The 26,753-nt window shown below is 40.3% G+C and overlaps 1 protein-coding gene across 5 annotated transcripts in view; it reads right to left on the bottom strand.

Moving 5' to 3' along the window:
- The window catches only part of LOC149185264 (uncharacterized), a 361,912-nt gene that overhangs the window by 22,859 nt on the left and 312,300 nt on the right, over positions 1-26,753 (bottom strand). The window lies entirely within an intron of this gene.

Raw genomic sequence — 26,753 nt, 5'->3', positions numbered from 1 at the left:
CATAATGAAAATACTGACCATGGCTACCATATTTTTTCAACAGAAGAGGTGTGTAATATCAATATGTATGCATTCATTAGCTAAAGACTATCTTCTGATCAAAGATGCTAAAAACTAGATATTCTCGTTTTATTTTTTCCCTAGAAGGGCCGAGGAAGAGGACATTATTCATCTTGCATATAGCCTTCTGCCTTATTTTCATTTCTGTGAAAATATTTCTGTTAATATAAAGATGTATTTAAAAAAAAAATCATTAAGGATTCTTAAAAAACATTCGTCGAGAATGATTCTAACACCCCCACTTAACATGAAATAACACTTTATGTTTTACCTGCCCTTTATAGCAAAATTGTGGATGTGAAGACAAGATATGGTCAACTCCCATCCATTGGATCACCTGGGCAATCAAACACGGTGCCCGCCAATTTTCAAGAAGCGCTACCTGGATATGTAATGTATATTCAACACAACAAGGACTGAAGTAATCAAGACTTGTTGAATTACTAGATCTGGATGGTTTGAACAAATTTTGGGCTTCACTAGTGAAACCGATGATTTGAACCAGGTTTCCCCCAAAAATAGATGGAAAAGAAAAAGAAAAAGAAAAAGTACCTACCCTTTCCTAAACCCTAATCCTAACCTATATATTGACATCCCTCCCCCTATATTTGCCTCAAACCTTCTCATTGAGCATCTGTGAGATTATGAACATTGGGGCTATATCTATCTCAAAACTTATCCAATGTAATTTTGTTATTTCATGTTTACACACAATATAGATGATAAAACTTTGCATATTTGGTGTGTAATGGTTTGGATTGACATTGATGTATAATTTATTTATTTTTAGTTTTTTAATGTAAAAAATTTGAATATTTTAAGTTCTTTTCATTGAAAAGTTTAAATACCGATTATTTGGCCATTTCGTGATTTTAAGGTCAACTAGTTCTAGTCTGATTCCAGTTCTGACACCTTTGATAAAATTTCATTCTCCTCCAGAAACCATTATTGTTTTCAACATTAGGTTGTTATAATCCTCATGTTGATGTCAAAAGCAGAAGTCACCTAGACAACTATCCATATTGAGCACTGCCATCTTGTAGATTTGCCTTACATGAAACCAACCAATGATATACCCTTTTCCTTCCTTAATTTATTTCAGGTAAGTATCTAGTTGTCCACTATGAAGTCAGTGAATCCATCTGTCCTTTCTTGGGCACAGTTTTCAAGGCATGCATTATTTTATTGCTACTTGGAGAGGTTGACACACTTCTCTAGGGCACACACTCTTGGGTTAGTTGGACATCATTATGATGTGGTTGTGATGTAATATTTTGTTATTGAGGTCTAACCACCCTTGCAAAAATCTGCTGGGGTGCACTTCATTAGAGAGTATGTTTTTATTTGTGGGTGGTTGAGGTAGTCACATGGCACACTCTTTGAGGGCACAACTCTCCGAGTTGCTCTCTCATTTTTATTGTATGAATATTGCAGCTACACTTGGCATATTTTGACCTTCATTGGAGAATGCCCTCACCCCTCTGATTTGGAGAAGTAGAACATGTGTGGCACATTGCATGCATTTACTTAGTCATCTTACAATATTTGGGCATATCCTTGGAGGGAAAACTTGTGGAGACACTTATTGCTATTCTTGGAGGTGTATAATTTGTTATTTCATGGAATTTTAGCTTGGTAAAACCCCTAATTTTTCCTTGTCTCCTTGGATTTGTTTTCTTGGAAATTGCCCATTCGCTATTTTAATGGTTTCACTATGGCATATCTTTGTGGAGCGCCCCATCTATTTGGTAATTTGCACATTTAGACATGGAGTTGGTTGCCTCAAAATTCACACAAGTGGACTGGTTGCATGCGTCTTGTGGACCACTTTCTATTTTTGGAGGTTAATTATGGAATATTCTCCTATCAGAAATATTTTATTATTATGTCTCATGCACCTTGGAGGGCGCACTTTGTGAGCCATTCTATTTGGACTCTTGAGCAAATCCTCCTAGATTGAAGAGTACTTTATTATGTTTTGGATGCATCCATCCTTGGAGGGTGAATTCTATGTGAACCCATTAGGAATTTGACTTGGTATAATACCTATTTCTAGATAGTGCATCCTCTCTTGGAATTTATTATTGCATATTATGTTTTTTTTAATGATGACGACCTCTCTTGAAGAGGCCAACATCTACAAGCCACGCTATTGTTAACTATGGATCTAACATCTCCAATACTTTACTATTTGTTGACTTGTCATGAAGCTAGTTAGAAAGATAACATATACTATTGTGTGAGAGACATAACTCTATATCAAAAGAACTTGCTCTCCATTTCATTTGTAATTGGCAAGTTGACAATTTTAGTGTTAGACAGTGTAGCAATAAAGAAAATTGTAGGGGTTTGGAGATGATATTGATCATTCCTTGCGCATCAAACCTTTCAAAACCAATGAAGCATTAAGGTATGGATCTGCTTTGTTGTATGGTAATTTTATGCTTCTCAATTGTTATTTATAGTTGTAGAATCTTCTTGTTACTCTTTTTTTTCTTTTTTTTGTCAGGGAGGAAATCCATAACTAGAACATACAATCATTGTTGCTGCCAAGGATCACATAGCATTGTTGCCAAGAAAAACCCCATTAGCCCAATATGATAGCCCACAAACTATACCGAGCAAGGTTATCCTACATTGGAACCGAGGTGGGTGACATTATCACCGTGAATCCTATTACCCACTAAAATGGTAATCCCATAGGAGAACTTTTCTCCTACATTGGGCAGCCAACCAGACAACCCTTGATATTTGCTTCTTGATGATGATATGCCATGTGGCTTCTCCATCTGCATTAGCCACATACCTCTCGCCATTCGACCTTTCCTCTTGGATGAAAGTGGGTTGCTACTCAAAAGGTACTTTGATCATTTTGCAATCAGGTGCTTGTTTGTTTAGGGCATTTAGTATGGATAAAGGGGTGATATAGAAGATTGATCAATCTTGACTGTAAATATGTTCTTTCACCTTACCAGGGGAGTTATTCCTTATCCCTAGTCTAGTGGGGCATCCATTGAGGCCTTAGGGTTATAAGAGGAGCACTACTTGGAAAACGCAGATTGAGATAATGTGTTCATCTTCCCCTGCATCATACTTGATAATTTCCATGCTACATTACAAGCCCCTAATACCACCTCCATTCTTCGGGTCTAACTTGTAATTGGTTCAATGGGATTTGGCACCCTCATGTCCACACTCCTTGAGTATGGTTGAGAAACATTTCCCCAGCGGTTGATGTAGCTAAAAGAATGAAACAACATAATATGGCCACAATAAAAGAAAAAGAAGAAAATCAAAATGCAAAAGATCGTTGGGATATAAGTTAGCACGTGGGAAAAATCCTAGCATGAGCTCTACCCTCCTCACTGGCCATCACCTTGTTCCTGAGCACTTGATGCTCCATTCCATCAAAAGCAACCCTTGCATGTCCCAACCCTGACAAGCAATGAATTGTCTCATCCTAAGCAATAAAATTAATGCTACATCATAAAGAGCAAGCTTTAACCCTTGAGCTATGTACCCAAAATAAAAAACATTATTATGAAAAAGTAAAGGCATAATAGAGGGGTAGAAAAAGCAAGTTGAGCAAGGTAACTCACGACTGCATGATTGCTCCCTACTTCACATCTATACACTCAGGATGTGATATTCCCATCAGTTGGTCACCTTAACCATGGTATTTGGCCATGAAGCCTTTCCCCTCCATTGCCACTCATTTAAATTAACACCCATCGATTGAGGGGTTGACTTGGGAAAAGGCACTTCCCCTTAGGGGCTTGATCTGAAAATGGGGCTCTTAGGCTACTTGTCTAGCTTACAAGAACCTCTCCCACTTCCAAAGCTTGAATTTTCCCAAGTCTTTAATGATTAACCAATGCGGAATTAAGAAATGCTTGAAAATATAGGCATATGCTTGTATTTATTGTTGGCTGTTTATTTGCTTTAAAATCTGTTGTGTATGCTGATGTTTAAATGTGCTTGAACATAATATAAATGCATATAACAGTGAATAATGAAGCAGTAAAACAAACACATGAGACAACAATGTAATATGGGGTTCACCCTGATATCTTGGGCTATGTCTCCTTGAGCTCTAATCAACTCGATTAGGCTCTTTGGGCTTATGGCTGAATTTTTTTACAAGTCCGTGACTCAACTCCATAAGGTTTACAAATGAACCAATGGGCTCAAAATACCATCTTACCCCTAGTTGTCCTTTAGCTGTAGACAAATCTAGGCTTCTCTGGACTAATTCCTTCAGTCAATGCTCTGAGCTTCTTGAGCTTCCAGCTTCTCTGACTCCCTCAGAATTGTTTACTGTCTCTAGACTCCTTCTTCTGTCTTCAACTCAAGCAACACCAACAACAACTCGATCATTCAGTCTCTTTGCTGTCTGATACTTCATTGAAGCATTTTTGCGCTACCTCCAACCTCTGGTGGCTTCGCTCTACTAAGCGCTGGCTCTGCCTCTCCAACCTCTGGTGGCTATCTCCTATCAAGCGCTCTGGCACACCGAGCTTCCCAATGGGTTCCTCAGCACTCCAACTCTACTCATGCATTCACTTCACGCTGTGGACTGCCCTCCTAGCAAATTCTCAGTGTCCAAGCCTCTCTGCGCTCCTGGAGCTTCCTCTGTCTCCGCGCTGCCTGCTTATGCCTCTTAATCGTGCTCTCAGACCCGCCAACCTAACAGTCTTTGACATTCATGGCTTAAAAGCCAAATCGGGTTGCCTGTTGGTTTTCCCTTTCGGGCTCTGCAACTTCCAGCTTCGGTCCACTCAACTCCCTCTTCTGGCATTCAATAATCATTGCATAATGCCTTTAGGGTAGGTGGCCACCTGTTCCGTAACGGAATGGTACTATCGGCGCTTGAAATACTTAGTAACAGTCATTCTCTGTTTACATAGAGAACACTGTGAAAACACGGTAAAGTCCGCAAAAAACACAGTTCCCGGACTTCAAATATTCATAATCACGTCGTAAGCCATATGGTGTGCCCACTATCGACGCCGATTGCAATCCGCCGATATCGGCGATCGCAGTCACAAGTCGCACTATCGCATTGGCATGGGTTTGTGGCTCTGCTCCTCCGATCACCGATCGTCAATCGACGCTTATCACATATCGCTCATCGGCCCTTCGCAGTACCACGGGCCATGGTCCATCACCTTTGGTTATGTGCGATGCGATAAAGCGTTCATCGCTTATCGCTAAACCTTCATGCCCTTGGCTTAAGTCCTCCCTTTGGATGCTTGTGATGTGATTTCTTCTTTGACCAATCAAACAGGGCCACGTGGCCCAATCTCGGCCTGCCATGTGTCAGCTGTGGATTGGCCCGTGAGCCTATACTAAAATCAAAATTTTCAATATAGTTCAAAATTTAATGAAATTGCCTCCTTTTCTAAGGACATTGGGCAATTTTCATTTTACAATAACTCCATTCGGAGTCCGTTTTCGCCCATTCAAGTTGTGTTGGATTCAGAATGAGGAGATCTTTGCAATGAGACTATTTCCAGGAGCAGCCTGCAATTTTCATTTTCCTCTGATTTACAAAGGATTTGTGCCATTTGACACCTTTTACCTCTTATATGAAGTCTTTTAGACTTAGAGGTTTATCCAGGATCCATTTTGGATCACGCCTTCCCACTAAAAGAACTTTTGGTCTCCAAAAGACTGATATACTGATCTGAACAGTAAATGAGAGTGACTCACCCTCTTCTTTCAGCCTCCCTACACTTGCCTTTGCATAGTGCCTCTGAACCAAAGTTTCTGACCACTTCCCTTCTCTGGATGGGCTGATCTTCCTGAGAAGAACTATCTTCCTCCTTGCCTTCCTATAGAACTTCTATTGAAATGGTTATAGAAGGTAGTTTGAGCTTCTTTGCCTTGATCATTTGTTAATTTTAGGTAGGTTCTATGCTTAGAGCAATTTATTTCAATTTTCACAGTTAGCTCCATATCTTTTCCAGATTAGCAATCACATCAGCATTAAAGTAAACTGCAGATAGAACATAAACATAAATCGCAGAAGACAAGAGGACACAAGATGTGGCACTAGCCAGGGACAAACCCCAATGTGGGGAAACCCTTGTTCAATTCTCCTTATATGTTCTTCAATAGTTCAGCAGAGAGAGTACATTTACAACAGAAGTCAACACTTTGACTTATCTAGATAAGAGCATAGATCATCTCTAAGAAGATGATACATGAGACCAGTTGAAGACATGCTGCTTCAACTGATTCTCCAAGGTGACTCCTTCACCTATCGTTGTGTTGCATTTCGTCATCATGCTGCACCTCACCGCGCTACACCACGCTGCACCCATCATCACTATGCTGCATCTCATCAGGCTTCATTAATCATGACTGTACCCATCACTGTACTGCATTATGTGCCATTGCTGCACCATGTTGTCATCCTGACCTATGTGTTGGCTGCACCTTGCTTGCTTGTTGTCCCTAGCATGCTTGTTGTCCTTAGCATGCTTGTTGTCCCTAGCATGCTTTTTGTCCTTAGCATGCTTGTTGTTGCATGCCAGTTGTCCCTTGCTTGCTAGCCGTAACATTGCATGCTTGGTGTATTTGCTGCTACAGATGCTTCGGCTATTTCCGCAGTTCCCGATTGTTCCTGGCAGTTCCGGCAGTTCCAGCTGTTCCCGGCAGTTCTGGCAATTCCGACAGTTCCGGATCTTCTGGCTTTTTCGACAACGATAGGTGGAGGAGTCACCTTGGAGAATCAGTTGAAGCAGCATGTCTTCAATTGATCTCATGTATCATCTTCTTAGAGATGATCTATGCTCTTATCTAGATAAGTCAAAGTGTTGACTTCTGTTGTAAACATACTCTCTCTCTCTCTGCTGAACTATTGAAGAACATATAAGGAGAATTGATCAAGGGTTTCCCCACATTGGGGTTTGTCCCTGGCTAGCGCCACATCTTGTGTTCTCTTGTCTTGGCTTGTCTTCTGCGATTTATGTTTATGTTCTATCTGTAGTTTACTTTAATGTTGATGTGATTACTAATCTGGAAAAGATATGGAGCTAACTGTGAAAATTGAAATAAATTGCTCTAAGCATAGAACTTACCTAAAATTGACATGGTATGAGAGCTGAGGTGAAGACAATGCCCAAGCAAGAGTGAAAGAGCAATCACCGAAGATTGTTGGAAAAGGACAAAAGGATCAATGGATTCCTCATCTCTCTTCAAATTCACTGAGGGTGAAGTCGAAGTAGAGAATATTATCAGAATGGCGCAATGGAAGTTTCTGATGGCCTACCTAAAGATCACTTCATTGGGAAGTTTGGATCTAAGGGTGGAAGGAAAGGCAGATACCTTGGTTGCAATAAGTTCGGCCATTATGCGAAGGAGTGTCCAAATGGAAAAGACACATCTCTTGATGAAGATAACAATCATTCTAGGGACATCTTCAATGATCAAAGGAATGACAGGTAATGCAGGTCATCAAGGAAATGGTCGACTTTTTCAAAGAAAGCAAGGAACCCCAGGTATGAAGAATCAAATGTTGTTTCTCATAAGATAAAGATATTGATCCTCTCCTTCAGATTCTTTGGGAATCGGGCTTATTGATTGTAGTGCTTCAAGGCACTTCATTGGATAGATGGGTGCACTCTCTAATTTCGTAGAGATGGAAACAATAGTGGGATTATACTTGGAGCTGATGCCACCTATCCTGGAAAGGGTGTAGGGAATGTTATCCCTCAATTGAATTAGGGTAACTCAATTCATTTACAAAATCTCTTTTATGTACCTGATCGCAAGAAGAACCTGGTGTCCATTTCGGCAATGGAAGTCAAAGGTTTCAAAGTGGCACTCATCGATGGAAAGGTAAGCGTTTGAAAATAGAATTTTCAAAGATGTTTTTGAGTTTAAGGTTGTATCAAGTTGCAGGAAGTCCACTGGGGACCATGTCCATTGACACGTAGCACCGAAGGTCTGTGAGTCAGATGGTGACAGGGATGCCTGAATTCAAAAAGAGCATGAAAGTACATGTCTGAGATGTAACAAAGGAAAATCTTACAAGGGGACCACTCCCCTCATGTAGCAGGTCCTCAGGTTTGGAACAACCCAAGGGGTTTGAGATTGATGATCAGGAATCTCACGTATGCAAGTAAAAGAAAGCCCTCTATGGCTTGAAGCAAAAATCCCTAGGCGTAGTATGAGACGATTGATAACTGTCAAATGAAGCTAAGATTCACTAGGAGTGAAACTGATCCAAAGATTACTCGAAGGTTGTGGATGATAGACCTCTCATACCGGCACCTTATGAGGACGACCTATTTCTGACAGGTGCATACCCTCTCATTTGCAAAAGTAAGAGGGAGTTGGATTCTGAATGTGGAATGATAAACTGCAAGCCTGTGACTACCTCAAGGATGTTAACTTTCAGAAGTTATATGGTAATGATGTTGGACCAAATTTGGGAAATGCCTCTGAGATTCATAAACTCATTCGCGTTGATGTTCTTGGTGAACTTTCGTCCAGACATATGTTTTGCAGTTAGCATGGTGAGCTCATATTTGGTTGAGACTCACTAGATTGGTACCAAGAATCTTTTGAGATATCTTCAGGGCACAATCTCTCATGGATTGAGATACACTGCCGGAAGTATGAAACTGCATGATTATTCGAATGCTGAGTGGGCAGGCAGTGTGGAGGATCACTAGAGCACTTCTCAGTGTTCGTTCTCTTTGGATTCTACTTCAATATCATGGATGAGTAGGAAGCAGAAGTCGGTTGCTATAAGCACCACCGAGACCGAATACATAGCTACAAGTATGATCTCGTGTGAAGCTGCATGGTTGCAAAAGCTCTTAAGTGAGTTGTTTGTACACATGATGAATACCACTGTGATTCTCTGTGACAACCAGAGGTGGGATTCGATTATTGAGGAATCCCGTATTTGATGATTTCTCCAGCAGATAGACATCAGATACTGCCTTATCTGGGATATGGTAAGTCAATGAGCGAGGAGGCTCCATCGCATTGAGACTGATGTACAGGTCGCAGACATTTTGTCAAAGCCCTGGGGAAAGGTCAAATCTGTGACTTTCTCGAATGACTTGGAGTCGTTGAGAGACCTTCTTATAAGGGTCCTACATGTTGCATGCATTGAGCTCTGGGAGCTCTAGGGGCTTGGGGTACTTACTAGAGCAACATACGACCACATGGCGACTCACCCTCCCCTGGTGGTGTGCTATGAACAGGATGATTCGTTCTCCTGTGGGCCAGGATGATTCGTTCTCCGTGGCGACTGTGGAACAGGATGATTCGTTTTCCTGTGGGTCAAGATGATTCGTTCTCCGTGGCGACTGTGGAACAGGATGACTCGTTCTCCTGTGGGCCAGGATGATTCGTTCTCCGTGGCGACTGTGTAATAGGATGATTCATTCTCCTGTGGGCGAAGATGATTCGTTCTCTGTGGCGACTATGGAACAGGATGATCATTCTCCTGTGGGTCAGGATGATTCGTTCTCCGTGGCAACTGTGGAACAAGATGATTCGTTCTCCTTTGGGCCAGGATGATTCGTTCTCCGTGGCGACTATGGAATAAGATGATTCATTCTCCGTGGCGACTGTGGAATAAGATGATTCGTTCTCCCGTGGGCCAGGATGATTCGTTCTCCGTGACAACTGTGGAACAGGATGATTCGTTCTCCTGTGGGCTAGGATGATTCGTTCTCCGTGGCATCCACTGACAGGATGATTCGTTCTCCTGTGGACAGGATGATTAGTTCTCCTGTCGAGGCATCCTACCCATGCAGTCTGGGACTCATGGGAAGTACCTCTCATCTAATCAATGAGCAGGGAAATGAGGATAGGGACCATAATAGTTCTATCGATGGACGCATCATTGTATCTACCGTACTCCCTATGCTAGGATGACCTCCATTGATCTGGGATCAGTATGAGTGATTTGAGACACTCTCTTGTGATATTGATCTGGGATCAATAAAATTGACTTCGGGTCAGTAAGAGTGATGTGACACTCTCTTCAGATGAAACTGACTTCGGGTCAGTAGAGAATGGTATGAGACATTCTCGATCAATTCTTCTTCTTCATGGTTCAACAGAGCAGAGCTGAGCAGAGCAGAGCTGAGCTAAGTAGAGCTGAGCTGAGCTGAGTAGAGCTTGGCAGAGCAGAGCAGTGCAGGGCACTGATGGCAAAGATAGTACAGTCGAACATATGGATCAATGGATGGAGTTCTCCCTAGTTGAGAGGGAGTGTTAAATTTGGAAACTAGGGCCAAACTCCATGTGGGTCATCTTATTAATGGAAGCTGATATTTTTCTTGGATCCCTCTCATCGAGAGGTGTAGGATTGATCTAAAGATCATCCGATTCTGATAAATATTCACGGAGATATGAATTTATTTGTGTTATGGGACAATTCGTCAAGGTTGGCCAACAACCAAATAAACCCCACATGTGCTCAACGTTTTACTATAAAAGGAGGAGGTCTTCAAGTCATTTCAACACACACTTGGGATCTCTTCCTCTCTACTTGTCTTTGGGTTTTAGTAGGAGGAGAGATCCTAAGGGATAACGCTGCCCTGATCTAGAGGATAGAAAGCCAAAACTACTGGAAAAGCCAAAACTATCGGAAAAGCCGGAACTGGCGGAAACATCGGAACTGTTGGAAAATCCGGAAAAGCCAGAAAAGTCAAAACTGTCGAAAAAGCTAGAAAAGCCGGAAAATCCGGAAAAGTTGGAACTGCAAGAAGAGCCAGAACTGTTGGAAAAGCCGGAACTGCCGGGAATTGCGGGAACTGTCGGGAACAGCCGGGAACTACCGAAACAGTCGAAGCATCTGTAGCAGCAAATACACCAAGCATGCAATGTTACAACTAGCAAGCAAGGGACAACTAGCATGCAACAACAAGCATGCTAAGGATAACAAGCATGCAGGGACAACAAGCAAGCAAGGGACAACAAGCAAGCAAGGTGCAACCAACACATAGGTCAGGATGGCAACATGGTGCAACAATGGCACATAATGCAGTATAGTGATGGGTACAGTCATGATTAATGAAGCGTGATGAGATGCAACATAGTGATGATGGGTGCAGCGTGGTGCAGCATGGTGAGGTGCAACACGATGACGAAATGCAGCACAACGATAGGTGAAGGAGTCACCTTGGAGAATCAGTTGAAGCAGCATGTCTTCAACTGATCTCATGTATCATCTTCTTAGAGATGATCTATGCTCTTATCTAGATAAGTCAAAGTGTTGACTTCTATTGTAAACGTACTCTCTCTCTCTCTGCTAAACTATTGAAGAACATATAAGGAGAACTGATCAAGGGTTCCCCACATTGGGGTTTGTCCCTGGCTAGCACCACATCTTGTGTCCTCTTGTCTTGGCTTGTCTTTTGCGATTTATGTTTATGTTCTATCTGCAGTTTACTTTAATGCTAATGTGATTGCTAATCTAGAAAAGATATGGAGCTAACTGTGAAAATTGAAATAAATTGCTCTAAGCATAGAACTTACCTAAAATTAACATCATTGATCCAAGGTGGCTCAACAAATATGAAGTACATCTGTTCCACAAAACTTTCATTGGTACCTATTGGACAAGCTGCCAACAACAGCGGTTAACAACAACAGGCATACAGACAACAACTGGATGGACTAAACTCCTGCTTCAACAAAAGAACAGATTTTCACATCTTGTGAACACCTCCATGTCTTACATTTGCATACAAATGATGGACTAGATAACAAGCCCACAAAACATGCCTTTAAAGAAAATGACCCTTCAAGTCAAGCATGTAGAAAAAGACCATTAGGACTCTTTTTCAAAAGATGAAACACTTCATCATTATCTCCATTTGGAGACCAAGTTAACTTTTCCCAAATCGACATTACATGCATGTTTACAACAAAGCAATCAACCCTTCAAGTCAATCACACACACATGTTCTGAAAACAAGGAAAACATCAACATCCCTATGTTCATGCACATCATCTCATGCATGCATTTCATCCTTCAACTTTCGCTTAAGCACATTGTACTTTCGAAGCTGAAATAAAATATAATGTTGCAGCAACAAAGTGAGCTTCCCACTCAACTTCTCCATTCACCTTCTTGGTAAAATCCTGCAACTTGCATTCCATTAACAAAGAAATGCAAATAGATGCATCAATAGACATGCAATCTTAATTGGATAAGAACTCTAACCATTTCTTACCAATCCATTTCAAATGTCCTTTTGTTTGCACATCAGCATCGACATGTGAATCATCCTGAGACACATCATTCATGGAATCTTCCTTTCCATTTCTGCCATTCTCTCTTTCCACCTTCTTCTTCATCTTTTGTGGAAGCATTGTTGGATTCAGAGTCCAACACCTTTCAGCAAGATGCCCTTGCTTATGTGATGCAGGAGCATGTGACTTGGCGGGAAAGTCTTCAAACTTATTCCAAAAATCCAAAAAAATCTACAGGCAAAGGAGTGGGGTCCTTTAGCTAGCAGTTTCCATGCTTTTCTAGTTTAAGATAGGGATAGAATTAAGAATAAAAGCATTCTGTAATAATCGCTTATGGATAAGCGATAATAAGTTTTATGCATGATTGCTTTAAATCAATCTATGTAAAAGGCATGCTTTTGTATGGATAAGGACCGAGAGGGCTTATCTATTATTTATAAAATGAAATAACGGGATGCTCAAAGGGAGTCGAGCTGGAAGCATTATCATCTGAAAAAAAACCCTCTCTGTGCATCTGATGTTATGGTTCTCTGTTAACTGTAATTTGTATTTGTATCTGGTTGCGATTCTTGCCTTCTGAACGTTGTTAATGGTGATTCAGATCAGTTTTTCCTCTTAACATTGGTTTTAAGCTTGTTAACATGTTTTCCCTTACATCGGCACATCTATTTCCTCTTACACGCATTGTTAAGCTTCCAAGCAGAAACTCTGTTTTACACAGAGAATTCATGAAATTACTTAGCCGCAACAGAGTTTGGACTTAAAATTTTATAAGCTCTAGTTCATTCCTGTATCAGGTCCGAACCAAGATCACATCGCATAATCACAAGTGGACTAGAAAGGGCCTTTGGAGCTACCGAAGTCTGAAACTCCGATAGCTCGGACCCGAAACACTATAGAGAAGAGTTAAAAGGATATCGGGTCCGCGATTGTTATCGCATAGCCAAATCGAAGCGGAAGGAGCCTTGCCTTGGGAGCACTAGAGTTGCCAATTGCGACCTCCGATAACACTACGTGTTATTGCGTCGGAGGAGGGAGCTTGGAAGGGCCGATTATAGATCACCGATAGTGTTAATTGCGTTCAAACGCATAGTTTGAAATTTAAAGCGCCGATAGTTAATTCTTTAGAATTAACAATATAGTGATAATAAGGCGCCGATAGTGTATTTCCATTCCTTTGGGAACAAAAGCCCTCCGCCTTTGTGTATAGCGTTTTTAATGCATTTCCTTTGTTTTAAAGCAACGATAGTCTATCACCATAATTCCTATGGGATTACAGTTCCGATAGAGTAAAAACAGGCCTGTGATATGTTTTGCGCCGATAAAGAAGGTTGGAGTGTATCAGAGGAGAACTCGTGAAGCTGTCAATAGATGACTGATACACCTATTGAAGCAGAAAGAGGAATTCAGCCAGAAATTGAAGAAATTATATCAAGTCTCAGCCACTTGTCCATATCGCCTACACCCCGGCAACCATTATGGCAGTAAGTGCACTGCATGTGCATCCTCTTGACAGCATGATTTGCCTTGTCCAATGGACCTTTGGCTGCTTGCTTTCTTTCCTTCAAAAGTTTCCTGTATGTGGCCATTCTCTTCCAACATCTAGAAACATGATGGTTATCCAAACCACAAAAGGAACATGCAATTCTTTTCCCATATCTATGTGGAAATTTATCATGCTTTGCAAAATCAAAAGGACTATGGTTAGAACCAGATTTATACCTGCCTCTTTCACCTTTATTGTCTTCATAAGGAGGTGAAGCAAATGAAGAAGTGGCTCCCTTTGGAATCCCATCAATCTCTTCAAGGTTGTTAGAGTTTCCACAACTCTCTAGTTCAAGGGTGTGCTTCTGAACACCTACACCCTGCAAATGATGTTTCAAGCCATTGCATTCCTCCTGAACACAATCTTCACACTCTTGAGATAGAGGACCTGCAATGAAACTCCTTCTTGGAATGGTTTCAATGGCCTTCATGGCAGCTTTGGAACTTTCTCCATAAGACTGTCCATAGCCAAGACCCAAATATTTAGGCCTTTCCTCAACCATTATTGGTTCAACAATACCTTGTGCATGCTTTCCCAAGCCCTTTCCTTCATAGCCCATCTTGGACATTAGCTTGGAACCTATGCCTTTAGTATGTTTCTCAAAAGAACCAATACAAGCATTCTCAGAAGAATTTGAAGACAAACTAGAATGGCTTACCTCTTCTTCAAGCTGATACTTGACTAAGGCTTCTTTGGCAACAAAGAGCTGTGATTCCAACTCATGCATCCTTTTCAGGTTCATATTTGCAATATGAAGTTGCCTCTCCATTTCCTGCAATTTGTTAGCAAGCAACTGCTTCTCTTCCTTCATGGAATTCAGTTGCTTTCTAAGCATGCTGCTCTTCCTTCCATCCTCATACATTTCTCTCACCATATCCATCATGGTGGAAAATTCTTGCTTCATGTCTTCATCAAAGAGTCTTGTGAAGAGAGCAGAATTTGAGGACCCACTTGTAGAAGTTGTCATTATGCCAATGAAAAAAAACTTCAACAAGATAATTAAAGAGCTTATTTAGCAACCTTTTGCAACAAACCTCTTGTGCTCCAAAGATTGCCTTGAGGTCCTTTGGGATAGAAGAATGCCTTAAACTCTTCTTCCTTCTTGTCCTTCCTAGACAGAGCTTTCAATAGCTTTCCCTTCACTTTTGCAAACTCAGAAAATAGTCAGTTCGCAAAACAAGCATACAATCAACCTCTTGTTGTTCAAACACCTTTCAGACAAGCAGTGTTTGCTCTGTCAATCAAGCATTCTGATATAACCTTCTTAAAGGTAGGGTTAATCAATCTTAAGCTCTGATACCACCTGATCTGAAAATGGAGCTCTTAGGCTTCTTGTCTAGCTTACAAAAACCTCTCCCACTTCCAAAGCTTGAATATTCCCAAGTCTTTAATGATTAACCAATGTGGAATTAAGAAATGCTTGAAAATATAAGCATATGCTTGTATTTATTGTTGGTTGTTTATTTGCTTTAAAATCTGTTGTGTATGTTGATATTTAAATGTGCTTGAACATATATATAAATGCATATAACAGTGAATAATGCAGCAGTAAAACAAACACATGAGACAACAATGTAATATGGAGTTCACCCTGATATCTTGGGCTACGTCTCCTTGAGCTCTAATCAACTCGATTAGGCTCTTTGGGATTATGGCTGAATTCTTTTACAAGTCCGTGACTCAACTCCATATGGTTTACAAATGAACCAATGGGCTCAAAATACCATCTTACCCCTGGTTGTCCTTTAGCTGCAGACAAATCTAGGCTTCTCTGGACTAATTCCTTCAGTCAATGCTCTGAGCTTCTTGAGCTTCTGGCTTCTCTGACTCCCTCAGAATTGTTTACTGTCTCTGGACTCCTTCTGTCTTCAACTCAAACAACACCAGCAACAGCTCGATCATTCGGTCTCTTTGTTGTCTGATACTTCACTGAAGCATTTTTGCGCTGCCTCCAACCTCTGGTGGCTATCTCCTATCAAGCGCTCTAGCACACCGAGCTTCCCAATGGGTTCCTCAGCGCTCCAACTCTGCTCACGCATTCACTTCACGATGTGGATTGCCCTCCTGGCAAATTCTCAGCGTCCAAGCCTCTTTGCGCTTCTGGAGCTTCCTCTGTCTCCGCGTTGTTTGCTTATGCCTCTTAATCGTGCTCTCAGACTCAACCAACCCAACAGTCTTTGACATTCATGGCTTTAAAGCCAAATCGGGCTGCCTGTTGGTTTTCCCTTTCGAACTCTGCAACTTCCGACTTCGGTCCACTCAACTCCCTCTTCTAGCATTCAATAATTAATGCATAATGCCTTTAGGGCAAGGGGCCACCTGTTCCATAACGGAATGGTACTATCGGCACTAAATATCCTTAGTAACAATCGTTCTCTGTTTACACAAAGAACATTGTGAAAACACGGGAAAGTCCGCAGAAAACACAGTTCCCAGACTTCAAATATTCATAATCGCATCCCAAACTCCCATCAGGTCCAACTATTGGTCGCTGTCGCTTATCGCAATTGGCTTGCCCCTTTGTATTTTGTTAAATAACGAAATATGCGTGAATACATTGAAAAATGGCATTTGGCAGATCTGAAATATTATGTATTGGCATCCATAGCCCCGTCGGGTCCACACACACACACACACACACACACATATATATATATATATATCACAAGTCGCGTATCGCGCGGACCTGGGGTAAGCCATATGCTGTGCCCACTACCGAAGCCGATTGCGATCTGCCAATATTGGCGATCGCAGTCATAAATTGCACTATCGCATCGGCATGGGTCTGTGGCTTTGCTCCTCTGATCACTGATCGCTGATCGACGCTTATCGCATATCGCTCATTGGCCCTTTGCAGTACCATGGGCCATGGTGCATAACCTTTGGTTATGTGCGATGCCATAAAGCGTTCATCGCTTATCGCTAAACCTTCATGCACTTGGCTTAAGTCCTCCCTTTGGATGCTTGCGATGCGCTAAAAGGTTGCGATGTGATTTCTTCGTTGACCAATCAAATAGGGCCATGTGGCCCAATCCCGACCTGCCATGTGTCAGCTGTGGATTGGCCCGTGAGCCTATAATAAAATCAAAATTTTCAATATAGTTCAAAATTTAATGAAATTGCCTCTTTTTCTAAGGACATTGGGCAATTTTTATTTTACAATAACTCCATCTGGAGTTTGTTTTCGCCCATTCAAGTTGCGTTGGATTCAAAATGAGGAGATCTCTGCAATGAGACTGTTTCCAGGAGCAGCCTGCGATTTTCATTTTCCTCTGATTTACAAAGGATTTGTGCCATTTTGCACCTTCTACCTCTTATATGAAGTCTTTTAGACTTAGAGGTTTATCCAGGATCCATTTTTGGATTAAGGTTGAAAGCACCTAATAGGGTTGACCATTGGCCACTTCTATCAAGGTAGGGAACACCTTTACAAGACTTGGTTTAGTTAGATTTCAGAAGGTGATCCAAGTTTGAAATATTAACATGCCATTAACAGGTCCACTTAGATGCTTATATTATCTTAGTCTCTAATGGATGGTTGCTTTCACTGGAGTTCAAGTTGGTTTTTGTCAAGTCGTCCATAATAGCCTAGGCCTTGAGGGTACTCAGTACATAGGTACCTAGGCTTTTCAAAGGGGTTGATGACGTAACAAATGTAGTGTTGCCCTCTTATATCAGCACATTGGGCATTATGATGACTTTAGCAGATGATGCATGTCCCAGAGCACCCCCAAGACCCTAGGCATTGATCTTCTTTGACCCAACACAGAGGATTCTTAATGATTCCACCGCTAAACCTAGCATGCCCCCAGGTTGGCCTTAGCACTACCTGATGGGAAAGCCATGATTCAGAGCTCAGATGAGGATGACCTTCCATGAGATGACTAGGGAGGGTTGTTGCACCTAATGGAGCCCTAACGTTGGAGAGATGAGGCCTTGCGTTGACCATTGGAGACCCATGGAGATGACATAGTGGCACCCCATGTGGATTTGGGACCCATGGAGTTATTTTGAGGTGGATTTGAGGGATATTACTCAAATGATGGATGATCTTGCCACATATACACACTTTCAGCCTTCATCTCACCTTGACATGACATTTGGAGCCCAAAAAGGGCATGACATCAACATTATGAAGCTTATGACTCACACATGTGGATGTTCTGAGGCATTATTTGCATTATGATAGTCTACTGGCTTGCAACCCAAGGTTTACTTGTTGTCAAACTTGTTTTAGGGGATTCTCAAGCTAATATTAGTTGAGGTAGACCTCATATAAATAGAGGTCACCTCACATTTGATTCTCATCATCACTTGTGGAATATTTCGGCCTCCTTAGAGGATTTCAGCCTAGCTGTTGTAGCCTTGTATTGTTGTGGAGATGTGATCTTTATGGATAAATTTTCTGCTGGAGGCTAGCTCTTCTTGTGGAGACATCCCTCTGGGATAATGGAGGATTTGTTCATGCGTATCTTGTGAGTATATTTATCATTGATTATCCTTTAATTGTTATTGCATGGAATAATTTTTGCTAGGGTTTCTATGTTCTTGTTAAATTGAATATCTTTCTATGGAATCTTGGTAAAATATTGTATGTTTTAACTAGAGAATGTATGACATCCCTTGAGGACCTTCAAGTAAGCTTTCCTCTTGATTTTATCCCCTCATAAAGTGGTAACTAGGGTTTTGAAAACTAAGGTTTTTCTTGCCCTTACTCCCTTCTAGGGTTTGATATCTCCATAGTAAGTTTCCCTTGGACTCCATCACCCAACAAACATGCACTAGCTTCCACATAAGTGATCAAACCTCACCAAATATCATTTTCAAACCTTATTTCTCTCTCTCTCTCTCTCTCTCTCTCAGACACATTTTTGGCTGTTCAAGGCAAGCCGTTAGGCTAGGGCATAGGGCCGAATTCAACTACGAGGATGTTAGCCTATTGTGAGGTGCTTCATGTGGATTGAGTCTCATTGCATCAAAATCTAGCCTTTTCCATGGCCAAATTTTGCTCCTTAGGGCTGACATCACAAGCCCTAGGTAATTTTTCCCTAGGGAAACCCTAATCTAGCACCAAGGCTTCAACTTAGGGCTTGTTGAAGGCTTGTGTCTTTTTTTGTTGATCATATTAATTTTTCATAAGCCTTTTCTTGGTCTTATGTGCCTTTGTAAGCCATTATCATTGCTTATCTCTTAAACCCTAGGCCATAGGTACCTTTGATAGGCCTCTTGAAGTGCACGCTATTCCTTGTCTTTTGGGATTGAACCTTGTCCTTAGTTTGAGGACCCTTCTTAAGCCCATTCCCATCCCCATCCATCACCTTCCAACCTTTTGCCTTAGAAATAGAATAACTATTAGGTGACTAGTACCAGGAAGCCTCCCTTGTGGTGAAAATCCACTAAAGAACAGGAGGTGGTGTGTTGTGGTGAAAGTCGGCCTCCACCTCAAGTGTTGTCCCTTGTTGTTTTATTTCTGCAGTTGTTTTCAATTTTTCTATCAAACAAAGTTGCAGATTTGGAAGTAAATTTTAGCCATAAAACAACTCTTTCACATTTGTATTGAGGAATGGCATCCTTAGCCCTCCAAGGCTTGATTCTATAGAGTACTTTCAGCAATCACTTTGGGGTAAATTGCATTAAACTAATTTATTTTACCTTGAGTACATATCAAAGTGATGAATGCATCAAATAAGTTCATCCAAGAGGCTGAATGTGGTAAAATAACCCATTTCAAGCATAGAGGCTACCTCAAAGTAGTTGATTGCAACAAACTAGTTCTTTCATCCATTAAATGTTTCATGACTCTATTAGCCCTTAGATTGATAGGCACTAGTCTTACATCATTCCATTTCCTTATTTCCCTGATTTCTCTTTCATTTCAATATATATTGTTGATTTATGTAGCTTGGGAGGTACTCCACAACCCTAGGTGGTGTTGGGTTTGTGAGAAGGTTGACCACAAAAGGGTTTTGTGGCTGAAGTACCCAAGTTGGGGGTTTTGCTCCCCAAGGTGTGGGCACAAAACCAAGTGAAGAAAATAATTTTTTAGTCATTGTTACGAAACTAAGTGAAGAAAATAATTGTTTAGTCATTGTTTGCATGTGGGCAACCTTAATGGACCAAGGGAACCTAAGGCAACCAATGAGTGTCTTGATCAAATGGAGGAGGAAATTAATTTTCTTGGTTAGTTAGGGTTTTGACTAAAAAGTCAAGTCGGCCTAGGCTTGAAGAGACCCTTGAGGGCTAATGTTTACCCTCGTAGAAAACTATAAGAAGAAGAGACCTCAAGCCATTTTGAGATCCATCCAAGTGCAATTCGTCTAAGGAAAGGAAGGTCTGATGTAGCCACAGATCAAAGGAGCCAAGATGAAGTGGCGAAGGACGAAGTCAAGGTCTATTCCTCTATGTCTGACCTGACCGAGTTCAAACTAGCTGCTGGACGAGTTACAAGGATGTTTCTGTGCATGCGTAGGAGCAGATTTCTCTGTGGTAACTCTGAAGTCTCTGACTGTAGTTTGAAGAAGGGCCGAGCCCCTAAAAGTGTGCTGGGCTGTGGTCATATATGGCCTAGTAAGAGCAGTGATAAAGGGCTGAGATTCTTTGTGTAACAGCGCAGAGGTGAAGGGCTAGTAAGAGGCGTCTTACACTGAGTTTTGAGAGGTCTGCGGAGGCCAAATTAGGGCACTCCTAAAGTATTGCAGAAGCCCTAACAAAGGGCCAAGAAGTCAGATATTCTATGCACAGGACCAAGTCTTCAAGGCTGCTGGTGTGGACTTCTTGGAGAGGTGAGTAGGCTTGTTTTTTATGTGACGATTGCTAGGTGATGGAGGGTTGTTCAAGGGTTTTGAACAGCAGTCCTTGATGCCCTAGGTAGATCTGTTTCTATGCATGGACAATAGTCTAAGTTCAGCCCTTAAGTCTGTCCTAATACCCTTGATGAAATATGCTCTAGTTCTGTGCACAAGTGGAGAGGGCCTAGACCCTAAGGGAGCTTGATCTTCCCTGGTTTGAGGGCCGCTGTGCCTCTGTTTGTGTGCACAGATCTGTGGGAAATCAGACCTGAGTAAGGGAGCCAAAATACTCTCAAAATGTGGATGGATGAGTGTGAAAGTGTGGACAGAAGTAAGGTAAGATATTGAGGGCTGTACAACTGTCATGAAGTGAAGAGATGTGGGTAGAATCAAGGAGAAAGGCAGAGGTCTGTTCTAGGTGTGAACAGCAGTTGATGACAGCCTAAGTACAGTATCTTGGTGAACGGTTAGTGGCTGAGAAATTAGCTCTAAGTACAGTGACAAAGAGCTGATCTGTCACTGTGTGAGGGCAGTCCATCAAAGCCCTAAGACTGTCATCCTTGGGGGAGCAAAGGGATAGGTAGAGGGCAGATTTGATGGAGCCAGAGTTCTGACATCTGGAACAGCTGGATGGTTGATATGAGGGCAGATCTGTTGTGCCTTAGGAGCAGCATTCTGGAGCAGCTGGGATGTTGACAAGTGGGCAGTAAAAAGACCTCATGTACAGAGGAGCTAATGGGCTGTTAGGAGCAATGTTGCACGAAGCGGGGATGAAGCGGGGACGTTTTTTGGAAGCAGGGATGCAGAAGCGTCATTTCCCAAAAAATTTAGGAAGCGAAGCATCTCGGAAGCGTCTACTATATATATAGTAGACGCTTCCAAGATGCTTCGGTTCCTAGATTTTTGGGAAATGATGCTTTTGCGTCCCCATATTATATTTTTTTGCATTTATATTAAAAAAAACATCCAAAATACCAAATTAGTTGTAGAAGATATGGAAGCATGCATATTTGTACATAAATCAAGATAGATATGGCATCCATTGTACATTAATGATTAATTATTCGAGCATCAACCATTTAGATGCATCAACCATCTAGAATCTAGATTCTTCTCCTCTTGTCTAGCCTTTGCCTCTACCTCGATTGTCTAGGGATATTAGTCAACATTGCCCAATTTTGATCAAACTACCTAATCCAAGCCTTAAAATATGGTAGAAAAAGCTTAACATGCTTGATTGATGATTTTGACTTGATTGAAAGGTAATTTTTTGCTAAGGGCATGACAAAGGAGTTCAACAATTAACACCACCAACACTAGGGTACATATAGGGCTTGGTGCTCTTGATTAAATGCTAATCACATACCCTCATACATGATATAATCTAATGAAATGTCACAATCCCTTTGATTCTAAATTCCTGAAAACTATTAAGTCTACCGAAATTTGAATAGGATATGAAATTCTATTTTCTTCATATGAAGTCCGATGAGGCTGGAACCACTCTCAAACATCCTGAGTCATTTCATGGTAATGTTAAAAATTTAAGTAAAAGGATGAAAATGAAAAATAAAGAAGAATGTCACTCTCCTTTCTTTTTCATTTTCATCCTTTTACTTTAAGAATTTTGAGGGAACATCTAGGAAGCACCTACGGAGCATCAAGGGAACACCTTGGGAGAGTCCAAGAAGCCCCAACCCAACTTAAGTCAAAGAAAAAATAAAATAAAAAATATTTAGAGCCCTGTTGACCTCTACTGGTCAACTTCCCATGCAGTACACCCTCTTTTCTTGGCAGAAAGGGGTAGCACCTGAACGACGTGTCCGTGCCAGCCTACAGTCATCAGCAGCTTGATCATTTCAATTGTAAACCCAGTCTGCATGTATGAATTGTAAATAATCTAAGCAGATCAGAGTCATGTATGTAAAATTGCCTAGGTGGACCTAACTTTCTATGATAATCTATGTCCCGGAAGGTTTTTCGTCTCACCGATCCATGGATCGGCAGAGTTTTCCTTCAAACCTGACCCCAAAGCCGGGATGGATTTTGTCATTAGAACTTTAGGAGAATCCTAGTGTGTTAATATGCTAGATTATAGTTGTGTCGCAGAACTGGGTGATTTATGAGGGTCTGTGTTAAGTGGGCTTGTCCCCTTGAGATGTAAGTTGTAAAAGTCATGATGTAATGTGTCTTGAGGATCGAAAAATGTTTTAAATCCCCTCGTGAGTCCTAAGTCCTAGGTCCTGGGTGATGTTTCCAAAGGTTTAGTTCGATGATCCATTTAAAAAATGAAATAAAATAATAAAATAAATAAAAATTAAAAAAAAAATGAAATAAATAAAAAATAATAATAAAAAAAAATTAAAAATTTAAAAATTTAAAAAATAATAATAAAATAATAAATAATAAAAAAAAAAATTTAAAAATTTAAAAATTTAAAAAAATGAAATAAATAAAAAATAATAAAAAAAATTTAAAAATTTAAAAAATAATAATAAAATAATAAATAATAAGAAATTTAAAAAATAATAATAAAAAATTAATTGAATAAATCGACGGATGAGATCAAGAGATGTCTTGATCTTCATCAACGGTCGAGATCATTTCTACATGGATCATTCGAACTAGCCGTTGGGATCATTTCCTTTATATAGGGTCTTAGGTGGTCATTTCAGATTCATTCGATCTGTGAGTCAGTACTGAAAAAGCTCTCGTGTAATCTGGTTTTCTGGTTAATAAAAGAAGACTTTGGGGTCCAAATTGTGCTGGTGTTACTCTCTGGAATCGCTGTGAGATCTTAAAATTTTCTGCATTATTTCGGTTTTCAACCATTAATCATAGCTTGTTTTTTTGAGTAGTGTGAGCACAGGTATCTTGTTCACCTGCTAGGGTTTGAAGGCTGCTAGGGTTTCTGAAATAATGGCAGGTATCTCCATTATTTACTGAGATCTAGCAGTTTTCCTTCTCTCTGTGCTGATGGTTGCTTGAGATGTGCAGGAAAACCTGTTGATAGAGAATATTGGTGGGCGTTTGGGGAAGTTCTAGGCTGAACCAGCCGACTCCCACAGGCTTTTCTGTGCAGAGCCTAGCTGATTTTGGCCCTGGGTTTATTCATTTAAATTTCTTTTCTGGTTTACATGAGAGATTTCTGAAGTATTATCTGATATTCTAAATATTTCCTGTTATTATTTGTTAAATCAGGCTGTCAAGGGGCCATATCTGTAATTCTTTTCTGGATCTAGGGTTTTAGATTTCTTTGCTTTATGTGATTTTGATTAGGGTTTTCAGTAATTTTGTCCTTTTCAGGTTACCAGAAACCATGACATGAACCAGTGATCAACAGAAGGTGCAAATCTGCTGTGACCCTGCATCCGTTCAAACAAACAAGCAGAAAATCGTTGAAATCTCCAGAAGGCACGATCAGATGCTGCACCGTTGAAGCATAAGCGTATTATCAAGATCAGTGGCGTTTTGAGCATAAAACCTCAAAAAATAATTACAGCGGAAATCCTCAGAGTTACAGTGGCAGAGGGATACCTCCCAGCCTCCATCTGCATTCCGAGCTGCTCACGCGGGGCTTCACGAATTTTTTTTTTGCCTGAACGCGTGGTTATTACCTGAGATCTGCACGATTTAAATCGCCACATTTTCGCTGGACGTCAGGGCATTCACGTGATTTCATTAAGCTTAGAAACAACTCACTCCAGGTGAAATTGATTCAAGAACAGAATGCCACAGCCTCACGCAATCCTCAGTTTCTCAACGTCTGCAAACTGGTAATGTCGTGGTGAAGCTTGCATATCATTTTCGGAACTGGTAAATCGCAGCTCAGGTAAGCTCCAGGTAAAGCCGCTGCCAAAATTTCGTTCTGCTGTGCGTTGAATATTGCCATCGAACTTTATTTACTTCCGGCACCCTGGTAGCTCGTCTTTTTTTTTGTTTAGCAATTCATTTTTAGGTTTACGTTCACTGTCTGTAGTCGTTTTGGTTGATACGTAAGTTTCTTTTTGTTTTCGATTTCAATCCTTTGGTTATTCGTAGGCCAGCATAGAATTAGTTTAGGATTTGAATTGGTTATGTATTTTAATTTTTAGATTTTAATGTATTTCTTTAATTTTTAGGTTAGTTCCTTTTTAGATTTTAGATTTTAAAGTTTTTTTTTTTTAAATTTTAGAATTTAATTTAATGTAACTTAGATTTAAATTTATTTGTTTATTTTAGTTTAGTTTCAAGTTGCATTAGGTTAGTTAAATTTAGATGTTAAGCTTGGTTAGATTTTAAATTTTTTTTAGATTTAACTTTAAGTTAGCTTTTAATTTTTGTTTTATTTTTATTTTTATTTTTTTTATTTTTTTTTGAATAAAAAAAAAATAAAAAATATATTAGTTTTATTTTTTTAATGATTAGAATTTAGTTTTTAGAATTTTAACTTTTTTTTTTAGGATTTTTAATTTCCATAATATAAAAAAAAAACAAAAAATTGAAAAAGATTTAAAAAATTTTGAAAAATAAAATTTTTGTGGAAAATCAATTTTGCCAGTTTCAGTGGTTTCTCATGTTATATCTTTCATGCTGAATTTTCAAGTCTAGATATGAATACAATATCTGGTTACTGATCTTTGTGGTGGTTTTAAAGAAATCATCTTTTAAGGCACTGGTCTGCTTCATTAATTAAATCCATCACGTGCTTTTATATCGTATCTCGTGTCTCCCAACCAACTGGCCGACAGTTGGTCTTCATCATCCCACAGGGACTACCCCCCTTAGCCGCGGGAGACAGGCTTAAACGGAGGGATCGGGGATCAGAGTGACAGCCCCCGGTCTGAGCGTTGTCGTGCCAATCCGCGCGACAACATTTTTTGGCGCCGTTGCCGGGGATAGAGTTTTTCTGTCCTTGGTTTTTTCAACGACTTTTCATCATTCATCGTTCATCCGTATATCATTTGTTTGAGCCGGCAACGACAACATTTTTTGGCGCCGTTGCCGGGGACAGAGTTTTTCTGTTCCTGGAGTTTCATCGACATTCACCTTATCATCTTCTCATCTCTTATTTTGAGCTGGCAAATTCAACCTTTTGGGTTATCATTTGGATCTTTTATTGCTTTATTTTTCGCCATATCAGTAGCATCTCTTCGGTCTGTTTTTTGTTTGGGTGGCGACTCCACTTTCTCATTTTTCCCAGACAAGAAGCTTTCCTCATATCTGCTTGTGGTTACTTTTTGGATCCTAGAATCAGATTCATTGTTCAAGTGGCGACTCCACTTCTCTCATATCTTAATTTTCTTGAGCAGAAATCTCTTTCTATCATCCATTTGATCCTTCATTGTTCATCATGGATTATTCATTTAAACCATGTCATTTTACTGATAATCTCCATGATCTTCCGAAAGAGACCGTTGGTAAATTATTTAAGTTCTCGGGTGGTGATTCGGTCACTGTTGAACAGCATTTAAACAGGTTTACTTGTGTAATGATCTTATATTGTAGATTTCCTCAATATAATCATGAAGATTTCAAAATGCGTCTATTTGTCCTTTCTTTAGAAGATGATGCTTTGAATTGGTTTAACAATTTTCCTAAGGATTCTTTCACTTCTTTGGTTGATATTATCAATGCTTTTGAAGATAGATATTGTTATCCGGTCAGCTTGCCTTCTACCTCTAAAATTGTGCAACATAATGAAAGTAATTTGATAAGAGGTCCAGCTGAAAGATCCCAAGACGATTCATCATGTCAGAATGTGTCATCCACCGGAAATATTGCAGATCAAGTTCATGATAGTGAAAAATCAGGGACAAATGACAACGAAAGGGAAGAGCAAAAGCAAATTTTACGAAACCTAATGATGCTGGTGAGAAATATGGAAATCAATCAAACTAATTATGTTAATGATGTGAAAACTTTATGCACCCATCTGGAAAAACGTAATAGGGAGATTGAGGTCACGCAAAGTCACCATGCTAAAGAAATTGAGGCCATGAAGACTAAATATGAAACAGAAATTGGAAACATGCATAGCAAGATGTCAGTCTTAGAAGAGAATATGGTGACCATTAAAGCTGATCATGATAGGGGAATTGACTCTATGCAAAACAATTTATTAACTATGGATGAGGAAATGACTATAA

Source organism: Pinus tabuliformis, chromosome 3_2 (genome assembly GCF_031772625.1).
Source record: "Pinus tabuliformis cultivar Carrire ecotype Pingquan chromosome 3_2, CPIR1, whole genome shotgun sequence".
Taxonomy (NCBI): domain Eukaryota; kingdom Viridiplantae; phylum Streptophyta; class Pinopsida; order Pinales; family Pinaceae; genus Pinus; species Pinus tabuliformis.
Note: the sequence above shows the minus strand (reverse complement) of the source record. Positions and strands in the feature narration are given on the sequence as shown.